The sequence below is a fragment of the Canis lupus genome, chromosome 30, assembly GCF_003254725.2.
Source record: "Canis lupus dingo isolate Sandy chromosome 30, ASM325472v2, whole genome shotgun sequence".
Lineage (NCBI taxonomy): Eukaryota > Metazoa > Chordata > Mammalia > Carnivora > Canidae > Canis > Canis lupus.
In genome coordinates, this window is record NC_064272.1 from 27,421,884 (window position 1) to 27,443,395 (window position 21,512).

The 21,512-nt window shown below is 40.0% G+C and overlaps 1 protein-coding gene across 9 annotated transcripts in view; it reads left to right on the forward strand.

Moving 5' to 3' along the window:
- TLN2 (talin 2) overlaps positions 1-21,512 on the forward strand; it is a 426,878-nt gene that overhangs the window by 183,435 nt on the left and 221,931 nt on the right. The window contains exon 4 of one of the 9 annotated variants that reach the window (XM_049104469.1): positions 17,750-17,874. The exons of the other annotated variants lie outside the window; for them this stretch is intronic. The gene's annotated coding sequence lies outside the window, so the exon portion shown is untranslated. The remainder of the gene's footprint in view (positions 1-17,749; positions 17,875-21,512) is intronic. 9 annotated transcript variants of the gene reach the window in all.

Sequence of the window (21,512 nt, forward strand, 5' to 3'; positions counted from 1 at the left end):
TAGTGCTGAGATTGAGAAACTATGCCATAGAATTTCCCATAGTGTGAATTTTGATGATTTCTTTCCCCTGGTGCCATTAAACGTGTTTCTCTGTTACTTTCATTTTCTATGATGTGTTAAAAGCTTGAGTTTTGGTCAGATTCAGATCTGGATTTTTTTTTTCTTTTTAGTCAAGGCTACTTCATATGCAGGCAGTGTCTTTCCATTAAATACAAAATCACTGCTGGTCTCTCTTTTTGTGATATTGGTCTTTCTTTGATCATTGCCTATATCTTTTTGTTCGTTAGTGATTGTAGAGTAGTGATTGGCAGTTCTCTTATTCCTTCCTCATTTCTCTTTTCTTTTCTTTTCTCTTTTCAAGATTTTTATTTATTTATTTATGAGAGAGACACAGAGGCAGAGACACAGGCAGAGGGAGAAGTAGGCTCCATGCAGGTAGTCTGACATGGGACTCGATTCCGGGTCTCCAGGATCAACGCCCTGGGCTGAAGGGGGTGCTAAACTGCTGAGCCACCCGGGCTGCCCCTCCTTCCTCATTTCTATATGAGAATACTTAAATAAACAGAAGTTTAATGTTAATTATTTGTTAACCTTGAGGTTCATATAGGAAAGGATAAATACTTGATGTTTTTCCTGTTTTCAAAGCAATGAGTTCCCTGGTGGCATCCTTTGAAAGTGATCACTGAAGTTTTATTTTTTTGTTTTTTCTTTTTTTTTCTGTGTAAATACAATTGGTGCATTTCAAATCTTTTTTTTTATTTATTTTTTATTTATTTATGATAGTCACACAGAGAGAGGGAGAGGGGGAGAGAGAGAGAGAGAGAGAGAGAGAGAGAGAGGGAGGCAGAGACACAGGCAGAGGGAGAAGCAGGCTCCATGCACCGGGAGCCCGACATGGGATTCGATCCCGGGTCTCCAGGATCGCGCCCTGGGCCAAAGGCAGGGGCTAAACCGCTGTGCCACCCAGGGATCCCTGCATTTCAAATCTTATTGGTACTGAAATTGTCCCATATTTGGTCAATAGAAACTAATTCAAGATGGCTCCCAAGTCCTTTGGACAAGATGTTTTTGGAGGAGGTGGGTATTCTTTTTGTTGTGACATAATGTCACAGGCTTGTCTTAACCCATTTCTTATTTCAGACTTAGATCTACTACTTCTCCAGGGAACCCTGGTTCCTTTGAGTATTTAGAAGGCACAGTGCGAAACTAGGAATGTTTATTGTCATTGGATTCATCATTGTTTCTAGATCTTTTCAGTGGACCAAACTAGGGAATATGTATATATATGTGCATTTGTATTTATGTGTATCTTATATATAAAGACAAAACCAATTATTAGTGCATATGGATACTTCTAAGTAACATTCAGATATATAGGGTTTTACTTAATCAATTTTATAGCAGTGTTCTTTGTTTCACCCCAGTTCTCACTGATATCATATTTTTGCATTTGCTTTATCTCATGCTGTATACACAATAGACCTAGTTGTAAAGATGTCTAGAATAGTTATGTGTGATTGTGCCACCAACTAGATATATAAGTTAGGCTCATTGTTTGGTTTTAGTTTTGGTTTTTAGAGATTCCCTTTTTCAGTTGAATATTGTGCAATATTGTCATGGTTTCCAAGTCTCATCTATAATATGAGGCATATTCAGAGGTGTTTCGTTTTACCCCTGTTGTCTTGCCATCCCATTTCCTCTCTTCCCATATGTAGCATTTGAAAAAAAATCTGGTTTATCCTTGTATTGGTTTTTGATATCAGGAAATATGTGTGTGCTTTCATATTTACATATCCCTCCCTTTTCTAGTACACCATAGTATTCTGTACACTTTTATTTACTTTTTTTTTTCCACTTAATCTTCCCTGGTTCTTGTCCATGGTGATGCACAAAGATCACAAAGATCATGGATTCATACTCCTTTGCACAGCTGCATAGCCTGCCATTGTGTGGGTTTACTCTGACATACTCAGCCTGCCCTATTGGTGACATGCTTTTTTTCATCTTTTACTTATTACTAGGAATAGTGCTGTGTGGAATAGCTTTGGGAACTCTTTTTCTTTTTCTTTTCTTTTTTCTTTCTTTCAGATTTTATTAATTTATTAGAGAAAGAGAGCATGAGCAAGCAGAGCAGCAGGCAGAGGGAGAGGGAGAAGCAGGCTCCTTGTGGAGCAGGGAGCCCAATGTGGGGCTAGATCCCAGGACCCTGGGATCATGACCTGAGATGAAGGCAGACATTTAACCAACTGAGCCACCTAGACACCCCACCTTAAGCACTCTTAAAAATCATTTGTCTTTTCCAATGTTATGGAAGTTAAATGGATGTATAGTAGGACTCTTCTAATGAAGAAAGTAAAGGATGTCTGCAACTGTTGGGATGAACTGAGCTTTGGGATAGGAAAGGGAAGGAAGTTAGGTTTGGGACAAATGGAGAAGAACTTTTGAGTGGAGTAGACTTTCTGTTTTCATGTAGAAGAAAATCAGTCTTAGGAAGGTTGATGGAATGCAGATTTCCACACATTGCATTGCCAGGCCAAGGACTTTTGATCTTCTACTTCAGGGCAGGAGTTGGCAATCTTTTCCAGCAAAGGACCCAGGCTATAAATATTTTAAGTTACCATCGATGTTGCAACTACTGAAGTCTGCTGTTGGAGTGTGAAAAGCAGCCATAAACAATTCATAAATAAATGAGTGTGACTGTGTTCCAATCAAACTAGATTTACGGGCACTGAAATTTGGATTTCATGCTGTAAATCATGTATTATGAAGTAGAATTCTTAATCTTTCCCCTCAACTATTTAAACATGTAAAAATCAATCAGAACTTACTGGCCATGATTTGCCAAGCTTTGCTCTGGGCATTGGGGAGCCATAGAACATTCTTGAGCACAAGAAGGACCTACTCAAAAGGATTATTACCAGTGGATTAAAGAGGGCTCCATCAGAGGCAAGGAGTCCAGGCTGCCCAGGGAGGCTGTAGTTGTTCTCAATGTGTATGTAATTGGAATGTGTCTATGGGAGCAGATTTCTTTTCTATTACCTGAAATTAAAGAGTTATTGAGAAGTGATGATCTCATTATATGGTTTGATAGGAAACTTGCATTTATTTATAAAATCTGTATTCTCCAATCTTCCATTGGTTATATACAAATAGAGTACCAAACTCGCCATTCCACATTGTGAGGGCTTAGGGCAGAATCGTCTCATTCCTATCCCCATTTTCCACCCTCACTCTGTTGAGAAACCCGATTCAGCCCATTTACCAAGGAGTCTTTTGTGTCAGCTGTCTTGCACCTCTCGTTTCCTACGACATTTGGCAGCTAACTATTGAGAAAACAGCCTTTAGTTTGTGGGAGGAAAATCAAAAATGATATAAATGAAAAAAATGCATTTTCATATAATGGAAATTATTAGAACAACTTTTAAAATGTCACTGAAGATTAATGCAGACAAGAAGGAGCTGAATATATTAGAAAGTAGGTCAAGTTATCTCATGTTTATGAATGAGGTGAATTAGAGTGCAGGTTTAGGTTTATAAAATTGTGTGATACTATGGTTTATATGAATTACCCTAGCCCAAATGATATTATAGCAAAATATTAAAATAAATTGAGTTTGTTTCTTTATCCTTTGTGGCTAAGTATTTTATACCTAATATTTTATGAATTTAATAAACTAGTAAAAGTGATGAGCTTCTTGTTATTGCTCACATTTCCTGTACTAGACTCAGAGTCTACTCTAGGGAGTTACTGCTGAAGTAGATGTAATCCAGGGGATGAGTGCTTCCAGAATCACTGGAAGGTGTGGAGGAGGAATGGCTCTAGGGTAAGCCTCTAGGATACCCACACCCAGAACCATTTTCTCTTACCAGAATCGAGAAAACTGCCATGGCTGCTGTTGTAGGAAACTGTTGAATTAGAAACCCACTATTTGAGCTACTAGCTCCTGTACTATGCCTCCTCTGCCAAGAGACCTTGCTTTTTTGTGGATACCCTTACATTCTACCTTTTTGCCCCATGACTCAGTTCCAAATCAAAGTTCCCATGAGCCCATCTCATCAGTGGAGAGTCTGTCCCATTGGATTCCATAGCAGCAAAGGAGTCTGGGCAATATGTAGTATTTAGCTGTCCAGCCTCTCCATGCTACAGGCCAGCCAATCTCCTGTATTTGCCTCGATTTTCATTTTCAGGAAATATCACTTCAGATTGGCATGCTACCACACTTAGGAATTTGAAGGACAGAATATCAGAATCTCCCTTACTTGGATACATAGGACACATTTTGATAGATTTGCATAGTGATAATAATAATGGGAATAACAAGTGCCACACCAGTGTTACTAGATCTTTAATTTGTATCCGTTAACAGTGTTAATGATGATAGAGAATTTGGTAAGGAGACATTTGCTAAGTTGGAAAGATCTTCTGGGGGGTTGGAATTACTGTAATACTGGGAAGGGAGAACCTGTGGATTACCAGTAAAAAGTTCAATGATGGTGGAATCCAGGCCTAGAACACATATTGTCTCCATGAATGATAAGTAGGTCAAAATAGTATCCTGATCATCCCTTACTTGAGCGTTGGTTGCACTAACCCAAGCATGAGGTCAGTGGTTAGGCTTTTGTTGACCACAGTGTTGGCCAGTGTTGGATGCTGAGCTGTGGCTCGGTGTGGAGGCATCACCACACTGCCCTCTGCTACCTTCTCATCTCCTGTTGCATTTTCCATGTGGTTAGGCTACCTCTGTTTCCGCACAGCTATAATTTTGTCATCCTTGTCTGAGTGTCCTTTGGATGTTGCTTTTCTTTTTGTATTTGTAGGGTTTATTCTGCCTTTTGAGCACCCTGGGATTTCTCTCAAGATTCTCTTTTCTTTCTCTGGGGACTAGATCTTTCTTAGTGCTTAATAGTCATCAGAGCCATTGTGGGGTCACAGAAGTCTTGGTGGCTTTTTATTTGTCACTCAGACATCTAGGGCCCCTCCTGAGACTTGAAAGGCTGATGGCAGGGCAGCCCATCTGCGTGACTCCTCCTCCTTAATGAGATTACCTTAATGAGATGCTATTTCAGTGATGGTTTTCCCTTAAGTGGCCTTAATTCCATTGCCTGCGCATGTTTTTTTCTTGACTCTATCTCTCCTTTGACTTCTCCGTAGGACCTAATGTAAAGTGGGTAGCAGTAATTGGGAGCATATTGGCCTCATCCAGTAAGCCTCCAGAGTGGTCACATATTAGTGGAGTTTTAGGAAAACATGGGGAATAATAAAAGGTACAAAAATATCCTTCTACACCATTGTGTACCAAGTGAGTGTCCATAAGTGTTTCTCATTTGATTTTTTACCTCTAATTTGGTTTTCATGCCTTTGGATTTATTTGACCTGTTGGTGGAACTAACCTGACTCCCTCTGGGCCCTGAGTGCATGAGTGTGCATATGTCTCTCCTGTCCCTGGGTGGGCCCACTGTCCCTTCTTCCTGAGTTTACTATCAGCACTCCATAGGCACTGGTCCTTAAATAGTAAGTAAAGTGGAATTGCATCCTGCTATGACATGTGACCACAAGAACCACTATCTGAACAGCTGTGAGCAAGTATGTCTTCTTCTTCCTCTGTAAAGTCTAGCCTCAAGGACCTTGATCTTGAGCTGCTCATAATTTTGTGCAAACCCTTGTCTGACATTTTTGTTGAGCCCTAGCCCAGGATTTGAGTGACCTATAATACTTCTATATATTTGAAGATTGGTGGTTTCTTAAAAAAATATATTTTATTTATTTGAGAGAGAGAGAGAGAACATAAATGGTGGTGTGGGGGTGCAGAAGGATGAGGGAGAAGCAGGCTCCCCATTGAGCAGGGAGCCTGATGTGAGACTCAATTCCAGGACTCCAGGATCATGACCTGAGCCAAAAGCAGATGCTCAACCCAGTGAACCACCCAGGTGCCCCATGAAAATTGGTGTTTTGTGTTAAAAATTAGTTTGAGCTATCCTCCCCCCATCTAACCAACTCATCCAACAAGCATTTATTGAACCTCTACAAAATGCCAGGCATTCTGCTGAATGTTGGGGCATTGTTGCCAGAGGTAGAGATGGAAAATACTGAATATAGTTGGTGCAGAGGGTTTAAGATAGAGTTGAAAGTAGATCTTGTAATACCTTGTAAGGGATGTGGACTTTTTCTAAGGACAGTCCAAATCCTTTAAATGGCCATAGCTGAGTAGGATATAGTCTGATAACTTTGGGAAAGGCTGCCAAGTGAGATGTGGAATGTATATTCAAGAGCAGTAAGAGGAAAAGTGGGGGGCCGAGTGGGAAGCTATTGCAGTAATTTGAGCAGGAATGATGGTATTCTGGGGTGTAGGAGACGAGGACAGATTTGAGAGATTCTTAGAAGGTAGTGATCAGGAATTGGTAATTGTCCATTGTGGGAGTGTAGGAGAGGCTCATGTCAAGCATGACTCTCTTTGCTGTGGCTTTGGCAGTTGGATGGATGTTGGTTCTATTGAGATCGGGAACACAGGAAGGAGGAGCAAGTTTGGGAGGGGTGGTGGCAGGGAAGAAGAGATGAGTTGATTTTTGGGTAAGATGAAATTAATATATGCTCGTGAAAGGGCTTGAAGACATGATAGACTTGAATAAAGAGCATAGGAGGCAGATCTGTAGATCTGGTGGATGCAAGTCCTAAGAGCAGATGAGATCCACCAGGTGAGGGTGTACAGGAGAAGGGGCTAGGAGAGAACTCACAGGCCATGAGATTAAAGCAAGGGTGAGAGCTTGTGGAAGAGACTGAGCCAGGAGTGGGTCAGACAGATTGGGAGAATCTGCTAGAGTGGCCAGTGTTGTCCAGGGTGGTGCACACAGATAAGAACCGGAGAAGGAATGCCTGAAGCCCCGTGGCAGGGCTCAGCAGAAGTCAGATGAGGAATACAGTGAGTAATTAGAGGTCTGAGTGTAGAGAACTCTTGCAGGAAGGGTGGCTGTGTGAGCGGATGAGGCAGTGCAGTAAGCCTGCAGGGCTTGAGGGCATGTGGCTTTAGGAGTGAATAGTTAAAGAAGAATGCCCCTCCTGTGCTTCGTTCTTGTCATGCTTATTGCTCTGTTACATATCTTTTTCTTTTTAATACTTGGAAAGCTCCTTTAAATAGTCCCAAAGTTGCAGAAATGCTGGAAGTACAGCACAAAGAATGGTCCCTCGAACCATCCGATTGGAAGTTGCTGACCTAATGCACCATCACTTCCAATTATTTTTACTGTAAAAGGACATCTTTGAACCTGACCATAGTACAATCATCAAAATTGCTACCATGTAATCTTGGGCACCCTTCACTTTTCCCACACATCCCTTGCACATTCCTTATAGCTGGAGGATCACATTCAGAATCATTTGCTGCAGTTACTTGTCTCACGTCTTTTGTCTTCATTAGTCAGGACAGTCCATGAGTCTTTTCTTGGTTTTCATGACCTAGATCCTTTTGAAGATGAAAGCCCAGTTATTTTGTAGTGTAACCCTACATTTGGATTGTGTCTTGACTCATGATTAAATTCATGTTTTACCTCTTTGGCAAGAGAATCATAACAATGAGGCTGTATGGTTTTTGCATCCTCTCAAGTGTGCAATCTAGATGTGTCTCATGATTGATTATGATCACATCACCCCATGATTCAGGTGCTGTTGGCCAGGTTTCCTCTCTGAAGAGGTTTATCCCCCCTGTTTTCGGGAGATACTTTGGAACTAACAATGTAGCTTTCTCATTCTTTATCTAACTTTGATTTTATTTATGCATGGATTTATATTGGTATGGGCTCATGTTTTCATATTGCATTCATCAAATCATGACTATCATTTTGGTGTTTAAATTGTTCTTGATTTAGCCAGTAGGAGCCCCCTCAAACTGGTTTCTGTGTCCTTCTGACCCATCCCCATCATTCTTTGGGCAATTCTGGACTTAATAGGAGGTGCCACACTTACCTTTCCTCATCCCTGTATTCAGGCCTTTCTTGATGGAGCCTGAGTAGTTTTTATTAGAGAAGGGTACTTTGAAGCCAAGATCTAGGCTCTAAGTGTGTTCCTTGATACTGGGATATCCTCAATCCCAGGCCGCCTCAGTGGATAGAGCTATAGAATGCATTAGGTTCTTGTTATTCACAGTAATTATGTCCTACAGTGTCTCATGGAACCCTGAATTAGCGAGCATGGAGCCATTGCTCCTAGGGGAAATACAGGCTTGCCAGCCTCTGGTCACAATATTACCTTGTTTTAGATGTGTTTCTTTCTTTCTTTCTTTCTTTTTTTTTTTAAAGATTAATTTATTTATTTATTCATGGTAGAAAAAGGGGGGGGAGGACACAGGCAGAGGGAGAAGCAGGCTCCATGTCGGGAGCCCAACGCGGGACTCGATCTCGGGACTCCAGGATTGTGCCCTGGGCTGAAGGCAGGCGCCAAACCGCTGAGCCACCCAGGGATCCCCAGATGTGTTTCTTTTTAAAGATACCATATTTAGTATATATTGGTGATTCAGTAACATTGAACTCAGTGGTCAACAGCACCTAGGCCTGAATGAAGCTTATCTAGCTTATCTAACATACACATTTTTTCACAGAGGCACATCATAGCCTCTCTGGGTTTAGGAAAACTACAGACGGTGCTCCACTATGTTTGGGCCATTTTAAACAGCTAAGTCATCAACAAGACTGCAAAAGTCATGACATTAAATACACTGCAAAAAAAGGATATTTGTTAGGCTGACAGCCGAAATGGCAATAATGTCCTCTTGTTAGACCTCAGCTGGAACTTGTACACAAGATGACTTCATTTTTGCCACTTTTTTGTGTCCACAAATAACCAGGAGAGTGCTGTTGGGATTACAAATAGACTTTAGCAAGTAGGTGAATTTGCAGATACAGAATCTGCAAATAATGGGGATTTACTGTGTACCTGTCTTTGCATGCATGTGTTACCACTAACCACACACAGCTGTGTCTGTGTCTGTCTGCATGTGTGTCTGTTCATCTGTTTGTCTTGAAAACCATGAATTCACGCCAATACTTGAAATTCCAGTATAACTCCATGGGTTCTCTTGAAGTTTTTCTCTGTTCTAGGCCACCATGGCACCCCCATCCCCACACCCCCACAAACTCCTTTGCTGCCACCTACCTTATTCTTTCCCACATGACTTTAAAGCTGATTTCTTCTGGACAGGAAGGCTGGGAGCAAGAAGGGGAGTGGATGTAATTATATCTTATTATTTCCATTTATAGTCTACATGCCAATTTAAGGTAGGCTGATATTAAATATTTATGAGGCCTCCTTTTCATCTTCTAAGTAGAAATAATGCAAATAACAGCAAATTTGGGGGAAAATTATTTTAAAGCTATTGAGTGGTGAAAGAACCCAAAACTGACTTTATGTATTGACTTAAAGCAGTGCCATCTCCTCTGGTGCAGAGAAACACCTCTTGACATTCTAGGCTCAGGTATGAATAGTGGGGGTAGCTACTCCAAAGCTTCAGGAGTATGTCCTGCCTGAGAGATCCACTCTCTCAAGCCACTTGGAGGTGTCTGCCTCCCTCAAAAGACCATGAGTCCCTGGAGGGCAGGGACCGTATGTGAGTTATTGCTGTCACTAAAGCCTGGCATACAAAATGACTGGTAGATGTTGGTGACATTGTTTGACTACATCCCGCCAAGTGGTTGCCCAGTCTTTGAAGGCCTCTCCTTGTCTTACAATGTTCTTGATTCTTTCCCTTGAGTTTTTCTCGAAGCTCATCCCCCTCCTCCCTGTGGGAGCCTTCCAGGCTCTCACTAACCACAGAGGGATCATTCTTGAAAGAGCATCTGAAGGGTTGGTAGAGTTTTTGTAATTTAGTACCTAGCATCAACTTTGGAGCTGAATAAAGTGGCTTTGGATTTCCAGCTATACCACTTTCTGGCTGCATGGTCAGGAGCAATTCTTGGACCTTATCCCAGTTTAATAATCTGTGAAATGGAAATAAGCAATGCCTATCTCACATGATTTTGGGAGGATTAAATGAGGTGTGTTTTGAAAGAACTTAGCACAGGGGCTGTACTTAGTCAATGTTAGCAAAGATGTTGATGGTGGATCATTATTGTTCTGGTACTGGGTATGTCATCATCTTTTCTGGAGTATAGGCCTTTTCTCCAGCTTGGTGATGAACTCCTCATTGGGTTAGCAATCTGGTCTCCTACTTAGTGCATATATCTAACCATCTGCCCTGTGTGTCACCTACTCCCCTCCAATCTAGCACAGTGCTATGCACCTGGTAGGCTGTAGCTAACTTTTGATTGGTCATTGAACAATCCTTCTTCATGCTCAAAGCTCTCTACCTGACCTAGTCTTGCTAGTAGAGCAGTTTGCTTCCCTTTTATCAGAGTGCTGGGAGATGCTGATTATTTTTTCCAACTTTTTTTCTTTTTTTTGATTAAGAATCAATACTCTGTATGATGTGGTCAATGTCATGGTCTGCTGCTGGCAAGAAGTGGTGTTTTCCAGGCTTTCTCTTTAACATAAGCACTGTCTTCATCCCTGTTGGACTCTCAGGCTCTATTTACACAAAGAAGTGGCTGCACAATTACTGTCTGTTTTTACCCTTGAGAAACGATGGCAACCAATGCCAAGAAGTTCTTAACCAGGTCAGCAGTGTGTTGTGTTTTATCTTCCAGCCCTGGGTCTTTATGGCAAATCTGGATTGGGTTTTGTAAAACTGCAGCAGCCTGAGATGTAGTGGGCAATGAATCTCCCTGCTCCTGAGACTTTTCCCCCCTCCTTTCCACCGGAAAAAGCACTTTGTTAAAAATAAGTATGCTCTTCGAAACGTCTTCTCGCTCTTTAGGACAGACTTACACACTTAATAGGTGGTATCTACTGGGTTGATTTTTTTTTTTTATCAATATCTATTCTGTCTTGCTGGGATGATTTTCTATTATGTAGAAATGTCGGTAGAGGAAGGAGCCAGCATCTGCTTTGACTGTTTAGCTCAAAATGATATTGTAAGGCTTATTACCCACTTTCTTTCTTGAAGATTTGAAATCTATTGTCTGAGGTGGAACTGGAAAGAAATGTATAGCTTTGGAAGAGAAATGACCAGTATTCAGGACTGTGTAGATGGTAGCAGGGAATACAGATAATAGTAAAGAGCCAAAGCTCAGGGCTCGGATTTCTGAGTTTATGTCCTGCCTCTGCCAATTCATTAGTTCTATGACCCTGGGTAATGAATTTGTTCTCTCTTTCCCTCAGTTTATTCACATATAAAATGGATTTGATGGTTTTATTTTAGTACTTCATAGGGTTGTTGTAGGATAATTATATGATGAAACACATAAAATGAAGAATATGATAATAAATGTATATCATTGTTCCTATCAACGTACTTTGGTGCTTTTCCTTATGGTCTGTACTACAAGGAAAGGGCAGAAATTAAAATTTCACCTTCATGAATATTTATAATGGTCAACTTATGCTCCAGTTCTCTTAAAGTAAGGAAAGCCGTGTATAGTAAGTGTGGTATGGACAAGGGGTCCTGTGTCCTACAAAACTACTTGGAGCTGACATGGAATTCACACATTGCTGGCAGGAATGTAAAATGGTACAATCTATTGGGAAAAGGAGTGAGCAGTTTTTTCTGTTATTCATGTCCTGTACTCAGATTTTAAAAATCTCTTAATTCATGACTTTCATCATAAATGTGATGGTATGAGGTGTGATATAACTTAATTGCTTTTCAGAGGAACAATTTGCCCAGCACCACTTTTGAAGAAACTAATGCCTATCTTATGTTCCAGATATTCAACCCTTGGTGTTTACCCAAGAGAAATGTAAGCTATGTCCTTACAAAAGACTGGTATGCAGATTTCAAAGGCAAGACATTGGGCACATGCACCTGTTACTATGAGCTTTATTGATAATAGTCCCAAATTGGAAACCTCAAATGTTCATCTACATGTGACAGGATCAGTAAATTGTGCTATATCCCTTCAAGGAAATATGATTCCATGATAAAAAGAAATGAACTATTGACATGGATGGCTGAAAATAATGACACTGTGTGAATAAAGCCAGACCAAAAAAGTACATGCTACATTCATGTAAGATCCTAGTTACTGCAAGCTAATGTATGATGAGAGAAAACAGATTCCTAGTTGCCGGAGTATAGCAGAAAGGGACAGTTGGGACTGAGGGCTTACCAGGGGGGTACAGGAAAACTTTGTAAAAGTTATGGATATGTTCATTATCTTGATAGTCCCGATCATCTCATAAGTGTATACCTGCATAAAAATTCATATCCTTTAAATATGTATGTTTTATTGCCAATAATGCTTTAATAAAAATGTTTTTAAGAATTGGGCCTAATATATGGAATAACCAATACATTTGCTCAGCTCCCATAGCATGACATTTATTGGCTAGCTTAAAGAACATTTGCTAAATTGGGGCATGTGGCTGGCTCAGTTGGTGGAGCAGGTGACTCTTGATCTCAGGGTGTTGAGTTTGAGCCCCATGTTGGGTGTGGAAAGTAAAAAAAAAAAGGGGGGGGAGGATGCCTGGTTTAGTTGGTTAAGTATCTGACTCTTGATTTTGATTTTAGCTCAGGTCATGATCTCAGGGTCATAAGATTAAGCCCCAAGTCAGGCTCTGTGCTTGGGCAGGGAGCCTCCTTGACGTTTTCCCTTTCTCTCTGCCCTCTTGTTTTCTCTCTCTACAAAAACAAAATAAAATAAAACAAAACAAAAACCAAAACAAAACAGAGGTTTAAAAAAAGATCATTTGCCAAATTGTTCATAAGCTGTTTTGTTTTCTTTTGGAATTCATAGTGCTTTATTAGAATTTTTTGGAACAATATGCCAAAAAATTTGAATTGATAATTTTGCTGTCTTTTGATCAAATCCCCTGTGCCAGGTAAAAACATTTGCATTACTGCATTGACCTTATAATTAGCCATTACAGCATCTAAATGTTGTAAAATTTCTGCACAGGCTTTTGGTTTTGCTGCTTAGAATTCTAAAATAGCTTCTCATTCTGGCTTTTTTTTTTTTTCCCCTCTTCTCTCCACCCCACCACCCTATCACCTTGATACTCAAATTGAAGAACATTTCCTCCTCCAATGTACAAAGGGATGCAAAGGAAACCACCTTATTTACTTCATATGACCAGACTTAAAATTTAGCTTGTCAAAATTAGTTTAATTACACTTGTAATTAAGTTAGCAAAAGTCTGTTGTTAAAGGTGAGGATCATAAAATGTTTTAACGTTTAAATGTGGTTTTAAAAAAATACATGTCTTTTTTTTTTTTTTAAGATTTTATTTATTCATGAGAGACACAGAGAAAGAGGCAGAGACCTAGGCAGAGAGAGAAGTGGGCTCCATGCAGGGAGCCCGATGTGAGACTCCATCCTGGGACTCCAGGATCACGCCCTGAGCCACAGGCAGATGCTCAATCACTGAGCCACCCAGGCCTCCCACAAATACCTGTCTTTAAGAAACTTCTCGGGACACTTGGGTGGCTCAGCAGTTGAGTGTCTGCCTTTGGCTCAGGGCGTGATCCCGGGTTCGGGGATCGAGTCCCACATCGGGCTCCCTGCAAGGAGTCTGCTTTTCCCTCTATGTCTCTGTGTCTCTGTGTCTGTCTCTGTCTCTCTCTCTCTCTCAAATAAATAAATAAATAAATAAATAAATAAATAAATAAATAAATAAAATCTTAAAAATAAAACTTTTCTGATGTGTGTATAACTGGAGTTCTGTAGCATCTTTCCATCATGAGCCACTCCCACACTATGGAGTTCATCATCTGCAATTTGGGATTCTTTATTATTTTGTTATTGGAGAATGATTGACCTACAATGTTAGTTTCAAGTGTACAGCATATTATGTCTGTCTCCTAATTCACTTTATTTTATTTTGCCCATCCCCAAACTCACTTCCCCTCTGGCTGTCATTAGTTTGTTGGTCTCTGTATTTAAGTCTGTTGGATTTTTTGCCGCCTTGTCTTTGTTTTTAGATTCCACATGTAAGTGAAGTCAGTCCTGTGGTATTTGTCTTTCTATGACTTACTTCACTTAGCATAATAATCCTGTAGGTCCATCCATGTTGTATATGGCAAGATTTCTTTGTTTTGGCTGAGTAATATTCTTTGTGTGTGTGTGTGTGTGTGTGTGTGTGTGTGTGTATATATATATGGATTCTTTTTTTAAAAAAGAGAGTGATTGAGAATTGTTAGAGATGTAAGAAGAGTATAGATTGCTTTTGTATTTGAGAACATTCTCTCAATTTGTTGAGAATTGTCTGGCACTCGCCTCCTCTGGCAGCATTGGTCTTTTTTAGCAATTCACCAAACATTTTATTGAATTTTTATTCAAACAGCAATTCTTTCCTTTAGTGCTCATATTTCATTGTTCCATATCATATTTAGATTATAAATATATAATAAAAATGGCTTGAACATATTTAAGAACATTCTGTATGGGCCTACCCCTCAATGATAGATAAAGCATACCCCTCTTAGAGCTGCTTTAATTTGGCATGTTTTTAAAATTGACCAGGAGACTGTCCACTGCATATACACATGATAGCAAACTGTAGATCACTTCTAAAGCCAGAATTTAAAGACAGTAAAATTCTATAACATTTCGGTGGATTTTCTTTCAGTTTCTTATGTATATGTGCATCTTTGTATGCAGCTTATTACATTATTTTGTTTAGTTCCTGAAATCAGTGATGAATGTCCTCAAAAATAAATACTTGTCTTATCTCTGTTTCATTTCAGTAGACTCCTAGAAATGAAAGTATCAGTTTAAACAGTGTGACCATAATGAAAACCCTTAAAGAAGCTCATCATACTGACTGCCAAACAAAACAAAACAAAACAAAAAATATATATACCTCCTATGGAAGGAAATGTGTATTTCACTGTTTCTTTCCAAAATGATGAGTGTTCATATCCTGGCTAACATGGTAGAGAATATTTTGTTTGGATGTATATTTTGAAGTTATTATTGAAGATGAATCCCCCCGCTTTATTTTCTTGCCACTTATGGTCTTCTGTGAAAAATCTGTCAGTGTCCTTTAACCATTTTATATTAGGATATTTCATTTTCTGAGCTTTTTAAAGGCTCTAGCCAATATCTCCCTGATAGATAGTAACTTTTTGTCAAGCTATAGATATGTTTTCAAAGTTCATTGTCTCTCTTTGTACTTAGCAATGTTTTTACTTTTTATATTGTATAAAATAAAATAATTTGTGATTTCTTCTCTTGCATTATTTTTAATTTTTAGACCTTTCCTAGTCTGACTCAGGTAAATGATGTAAATCTTACTGTTTTATGCTTTTATTTTTGAAAATACAGCTCTCAATTCATATAAATCTTTATTGCAGTGTAAAATATGAAGCATGATTTAACTTTTTTTTCCAGATCAATTTGCCCAGCACCACTTTTTGATGATCCTCATTTCTTGATAGGGTTCTGATGAAGGTTTTTTCACCTAGAAACATACTATATGCAGTAGACATTGTGTCTGTTTTATTTATCTATTTGTCTTATACCAGCACAAGAATGTAGTCAATTTATGTTTTTATTTTATTTTTTGAGGATGTAATAATTTTAGCTTTATTGTTGATATTAGTATTGGGTGACCAAGGTAACATTTTCTTGCAACATTTTTGTTACTATTTTCAGTACAGTTTCTTTGGAAGTAACTATTTCTAGATAGGTAGTAGCCCAGACTTTGGGTGATTTGTAGGTTTTTCCCACATTTTCATCTCCCTGGGTAATATCACTGGGAATCTTGTGTAAGTTTGAGGGCCTTTGCTGTCCCATCTCCCACCTGAACTTCTGTCGATTATGTTCTTAACATCCTTAACCTCAACCTTTACTCAAAAAGATGCTTTTTGCTATTGCTCTTTGGTCTAGCCTGAGTTGCCTCATTAATCTTATTTTCATAGAAAGCACTTGATGAATAATAATTACTTTGTCAGAAGACAGTGTTGAGATTGCAGGTTCCTATGGCCTTGTGTGGTCATTGCCATCTGGACTAGTTGTGGCAGAGTAGAATTGTCACTCAACTGGGTGTCTTCACATGGTATTTGTAACTTCTCAGAAAAGGAGACTTGACCATGTAGTACACTATATGCCTGTAAAATGTCTCTGTCGAGGTGCAGAGTTGAAAGTAAGGCTTCATGAAGCTCTGATTGTTTAGACTGTCGATTTATAAATCACATTGCACAGGTATTATCAGGAGCGGGGTCAGCTGCTTTCTTTCCAGACTGTCAACGTCATGCATTTGGAGAAAGTTGTACAGCAGCTGAAATATGTCAGAGTAGAAGGCAGAAGTTAGCCGGGCCAGCTGCTTTTGCCACCTCTGTGTTATGGGTGAGATTGGAGGATCTGCCTGAAGGTGACTCCAGTAACTTGCAGTCCATCCTTGGCATGTTTTCCCTCTGGAACCATCCCCTGAAGTCCTTTGGGGGATCACTTCCAGGTTTTGACTTCTCAGTCTACCCTCTCCAATAGTTAAATGATACAGACATTTCACCTCCCTAATCCATTATGTAGAAGTACCCACTTATCATTGACTTCACGTTTATAGAGAGCTGATGGAAGGCTTGAAGAAAGAAGAAATAGAAGTATACCACAAGCAGGGAGATGCACTGGCTTCTCTCCCCTTCGTCATGCCTCTGCGAGCAGCCCTGTGTGGGCTGTCACACCTGGATCAGAGAGGCTGCCTGCCATAGCCACAGCCCTGGCTGCCACGTGGCACCTCTGACTGCTGAACTGCCTGCCTGTTTGAAGTGTCTGTCACACTGAGCGGCTCTCCACTGGGGTTTCCTTTCATTTTAGTTTGCTAGAACTTGGAAATCAAATGCATGGGGGGAGTGGAGTAGATTTTAGTGCTGAAGATATAAAGGAAGAAACTGATTCCTTCTATTTAGAGGAAGCATACTCTAGCATTTCCATACGACACTAGGAACAGAGTTGGTAGTCTTACGGATAAAAAGTCTTCTCTGAAAAGGCAGGAGAAACTTTGAGGAGATCAGCTAATCCAGGCTGATTGTCTCCAATGATTCTTCAGATAGGCATCTCCCTCTTCAGTTAACAACAAAATGGATCATAGTTGCCCAATACCTTGAGAAACATTTTTGCAGACTTATATTTAACTTGAAACTTAACTTGAAAGATTCCTCTCCACATTTTGTTTAGATATTCTGACTTACATCCAACCTCACGGACTACTTTCTGGTACAAGATTTGAAAAATGCTTCATTCATTTCTCTTCATTCATTCATTTCTCTTCCCACTCCCTAGCCTTGCCCACTGCCCCCATGGCCTAAAGACAGGCCCGTGGACACGGGCACCTTTTACTGTGAGTTTTTGATGGAGACCGTGGATCCCCAACATTGAGAGAAGACTCAGTAGGAGTCTCCTGTTCAGAGGGCTGGGATGTGACCTTTGTGAACTGGTTGTGTGTTACAGTGCTGTGTATGCATATTGAGGGGCAGGGTTCTCATGGAGGCAGAAACTTCCCCTGAAGTCTAGGGTGCTGGTGCTGCTTGTGTTGAGGGAGTTTGAGTCTCCACCTGCCACTGGAGGAACAGCAGAGTGCAGTGATCTGGGTGAGTGAGACATTGAGCAGTTCCCTTCTTGCAAACACTGTATGTAACGATCAAGGTGGTGGTTGGTTAAGCCCAGGGAACTTGAAGATGTGAAAGGTTTTCTGAAGCTTTTTGGTTGATTATTCTCCTGATGTGTTCAGTTTTCAGAGTGAAACATCATGCTGAAGACACTGAAAACCTTTCCCAGCTTTTTATGTGTAGAGAAGGAAGGTTTCAGTTAGAAAATGTGCATGAAAATGGCTTCCCTGGACTTGCTATGAAATCTGTGAGTTAAACCCTCAGCATATAAACTAGTTGACAGTATTAAACAGTTGAACTTTTAATTTTTGCAGAAGAACCCAGAAAAACAAATGAGCTGTGGCTTATACTATGACCTGCTCCCTGTTCTCAGTTTGGATTGTAATGTTGCCTGAATGCTGAAATGTTTGATTTTTAAACTGTGCAGCATAGCAACGAGTCTAAGTAAACATGTAGTATGTATTGCCAGTGAATCTTCATTGGGTTAAAGGTGTGAGGAGGGAGGCGGTGCTGTGTGTTTTTCCTGATAAATATCATTTAATTTCCATATTTGGCTCCAGCAACACACCTCTGTTACGTTAGAGAAGAGTGAGAGAGAAATGGACACCGCTGGTGTTGCTTTACTCATAGTTGTGGCTTTTCTTAGCTCATCCTTGGTTTTCTTAAGATGAGGTCACTCACATGCCACATTATTCATTTATCATGGATATGTATATAATATTTTGTATTTTCATATTTCTGCCAAAAGTATTTTTATATCAAAATGGGAGTTGTCCTAAGACTTCAACTTGACTGTTCATTAATTACTGTAGTGGGTTGAATAGAGTCCCCTCCAAATTCATATCTACCTGAAAACACAAAATGTAACCTTAATGGCAAACAGTCTTTGTAGATGGAGTTACTTAAGGTTGGAGATGAGGTCATACTCGATTAATCCAGTGATTGGTGTCCTTATAAAAAGAGGCAGGACACAGAAGAATGCCACGTGAAGATAGCTCAGAGACAAGGAGTGGTTCTCCTTAGAGTCTTCAGGACACCCCCACCCGACCCCAGCAGCTCTTGATTCCAGATCTAGCTTCTGTAGTTATGGAAGAATAAACTATTGTTTTTTTTTTTTTTAAACTATTGTTTTAAAATACACATTAAGTGGTAATTTTTTTTTTTTTTTTATGGCAGCTCTAGGGAACTAATACAGCAACCAATGCAGAATGACCGAGACTGAAGACCCTACCACTTACTGAGCTTTTAGCTAAAGGTGCTCTGATTTGAGCAAGGTTTTAAACTACAGTGTGTATAATCAAGGCAGGAAAATTTTCCATATGCTAGAAGCTCGTTTGGTGTACCTTCCATTTTCATGTGGTCAACATAGCGTAAAAGGTAATTTACTAGAATCTCTGTTGAAGGAACTTCCATGGTCTTGTTAATCATGACCTTTGGAATTTGTGGGGAGGGATGCCTGCTACCAGTGTTCTACCAAAATGAATTTTCAGTTCCTTAAACCTGCTTCATGGAGCACCGTAGGATTTCAGGAATTGATTGGGTCTCTATAAAGTACTGATTTATTCACATGATCAGTGCTTGAGGACTCTGGTTAGAGGGTCAACAAATTGCAAACCCTGCAAAAGGTGCAGGTTGATGCTGTGGAGTGATGTCCTTTTTGAGTCTTCAGTGAGAAAGACAACATCTGAGACACAGTTTGCTGCCCCACACTAGTAGGCAAGGAAAAAGGAAAGTCAATACGCAGTTACTGGGAGCAAGGGTAACAGTGTCTTTAAAAGAAGAAAGGACTCATCTGGTCAGTAGAGATAAAAATGTGGTATCTTGCTGACACTGATTCAACCACCCTGTATGCCCCCAGCCCCATATTCTCAAATGTATTTTGGAAGCTTAAATTGTCATAGGTTAGGTTCTCCTGCTGTGAAACTCAGCTACGCAGCTGCTGTATGTTCACCTGAAGTGGTTGTGGAGGTACTTAAATAATGGCAAAGTGTTAGTGAGATGATGCAGTCTTGTACTTCAACATGATCTACTTTGGTTGCATTCATTGGGACAATAGCCTTCTTATTTCTGTGAAGATCACCCTGACCACAGAGGAATTGGCTCAATATAACAAAACCTCATGCTTCCATTATTAGGCATTCGAAAGGAATGACTACATTTGGAAATTTCAGCACATAAAATTTCTAGCTAATTCTATAAGGCAGCCTCTCACCAATGAGAGTCAGGATGTAAAGCCAGTTTGGAATGGAGAATTGCTCTCTGCGTAGTTTCAGATAGCATGTATGCACATTCAGGAAAAGCTTACTGTTGTCCAGAAGAAAACCTCCTCTGTCATCCTTCCTAGGAGGCACCACATATGAGCCAGGCTTTTCTTGGTCTGTTTGGGGTAACCTCTGGAGTGTTAATGTCCTTCCTATGCTCCCCTCTGTCCTTTAGATGTAAACCCTAATCTAGTGTCCTGGGTGTTCCCGTGATTTGGAGGTATTAGTATTCTGAATTCAGAAATGATGATTAGTTTTAATTTGGAAACTGAGAATCAGAAAGTTAAAAAAAAAATTACTTCAGCTTATACAATTAAAATGAATAAGGACTTATTAAACAGCACAGAAGGAAAGGAATAGAAGAGTGTGTGAGTGAATGTGTGTCAGTGTGTGTGTGTGTGTGTGTGTGTGTGTGTGTGTGTGTGTAAATATAGGGGAATTTCTCTCTGACGGTTTCTGATTTCAACCATTGGCAACTTTTAGAGGACTCTTCTAGGTCCAGAGGGATTGGGGTTAGGAGATAGCTAGCAGCCAGTCTCCGTTCAGTCTGGCCTGTCAGGATGAGGGCTGAAGAGTGATATGTTTTTCCTTATCTGTTAAACAGGTGCGCCTTCATATGCACAAAGGGAATGCAGAGAAAGTCATGGCTCCTTTCTTCTTTTCAGCAATATAATTAATAAAAAACACAGATTAAATAGTGTAAAATTAGGTAATTTGTTTACTCAAGAATTTTATGTATCTTGTTCTTAAAGTGCAGACAAGTAGTGTTTTGTAATCCCCATCTAACACATACACTCACTGAGTTGTCTAATATATACATTGATTTTTTTTCTGCGTGTGTCAGTGATAAAAGAGACAAAAGCTTCCTTAGTTCTGCACTGTATCATGACTAATCTAACTTTATCTTAATAAAACGAGATGTAGTTTGGGTTTCTCTTGGGCCAGTTCTGTATCCTTAATAACCCCATAAGCTGTCCACATAGCATCCATCACTGCCCAGACCAATTGCTGGGAGGCCTTCGATGTTGCCCATTGCCTCTGTGTACCCTGCACAGCTGGCCCTGAGTGCCAGCAAGCCTTTTTCCAGCTGACAGGACTAATCAGGATGATCAATATGGCCTTACCTCCTCATGGCACAATCACTAAGTGGATTTGCTTTACTTAGTATCCATATGGAGTGACTGTTTGAATGGGCATTGGAGATTTTAACTGAGCCTTCTGCTGATAAACCCATGCCAGGATGGGAAAGAATGAAACATTACCATGCCAATGGAAGCACCCCTCTTGGAGACAGAGTATCCCAAATCAGGTGAGTGTAGGTAAATACTACAGCGCTGTAGAATGTTTTCCAGAGAGTTTTTCATGACTACAGATGAAGGGGGCTATTGGTTTGAACACATGGGGAAAATAATTTGTTTTCATTGAAAATCTCATGGCTTGTAAACCCAATGAAAGCCTCTCTTCCATGGTTCACCCAGTGATTGACTAATAGTCCCATTTACCAAAACCAAGTGTAAATTTTTAAATGAGTTTTTGCTGGCTATGTCGTTTTAAGAAAATGGTTGTAAGTCCACTCTGTGGTTCATACATGAACTACTAGATGTGGAATGTAAATGTATCTTAA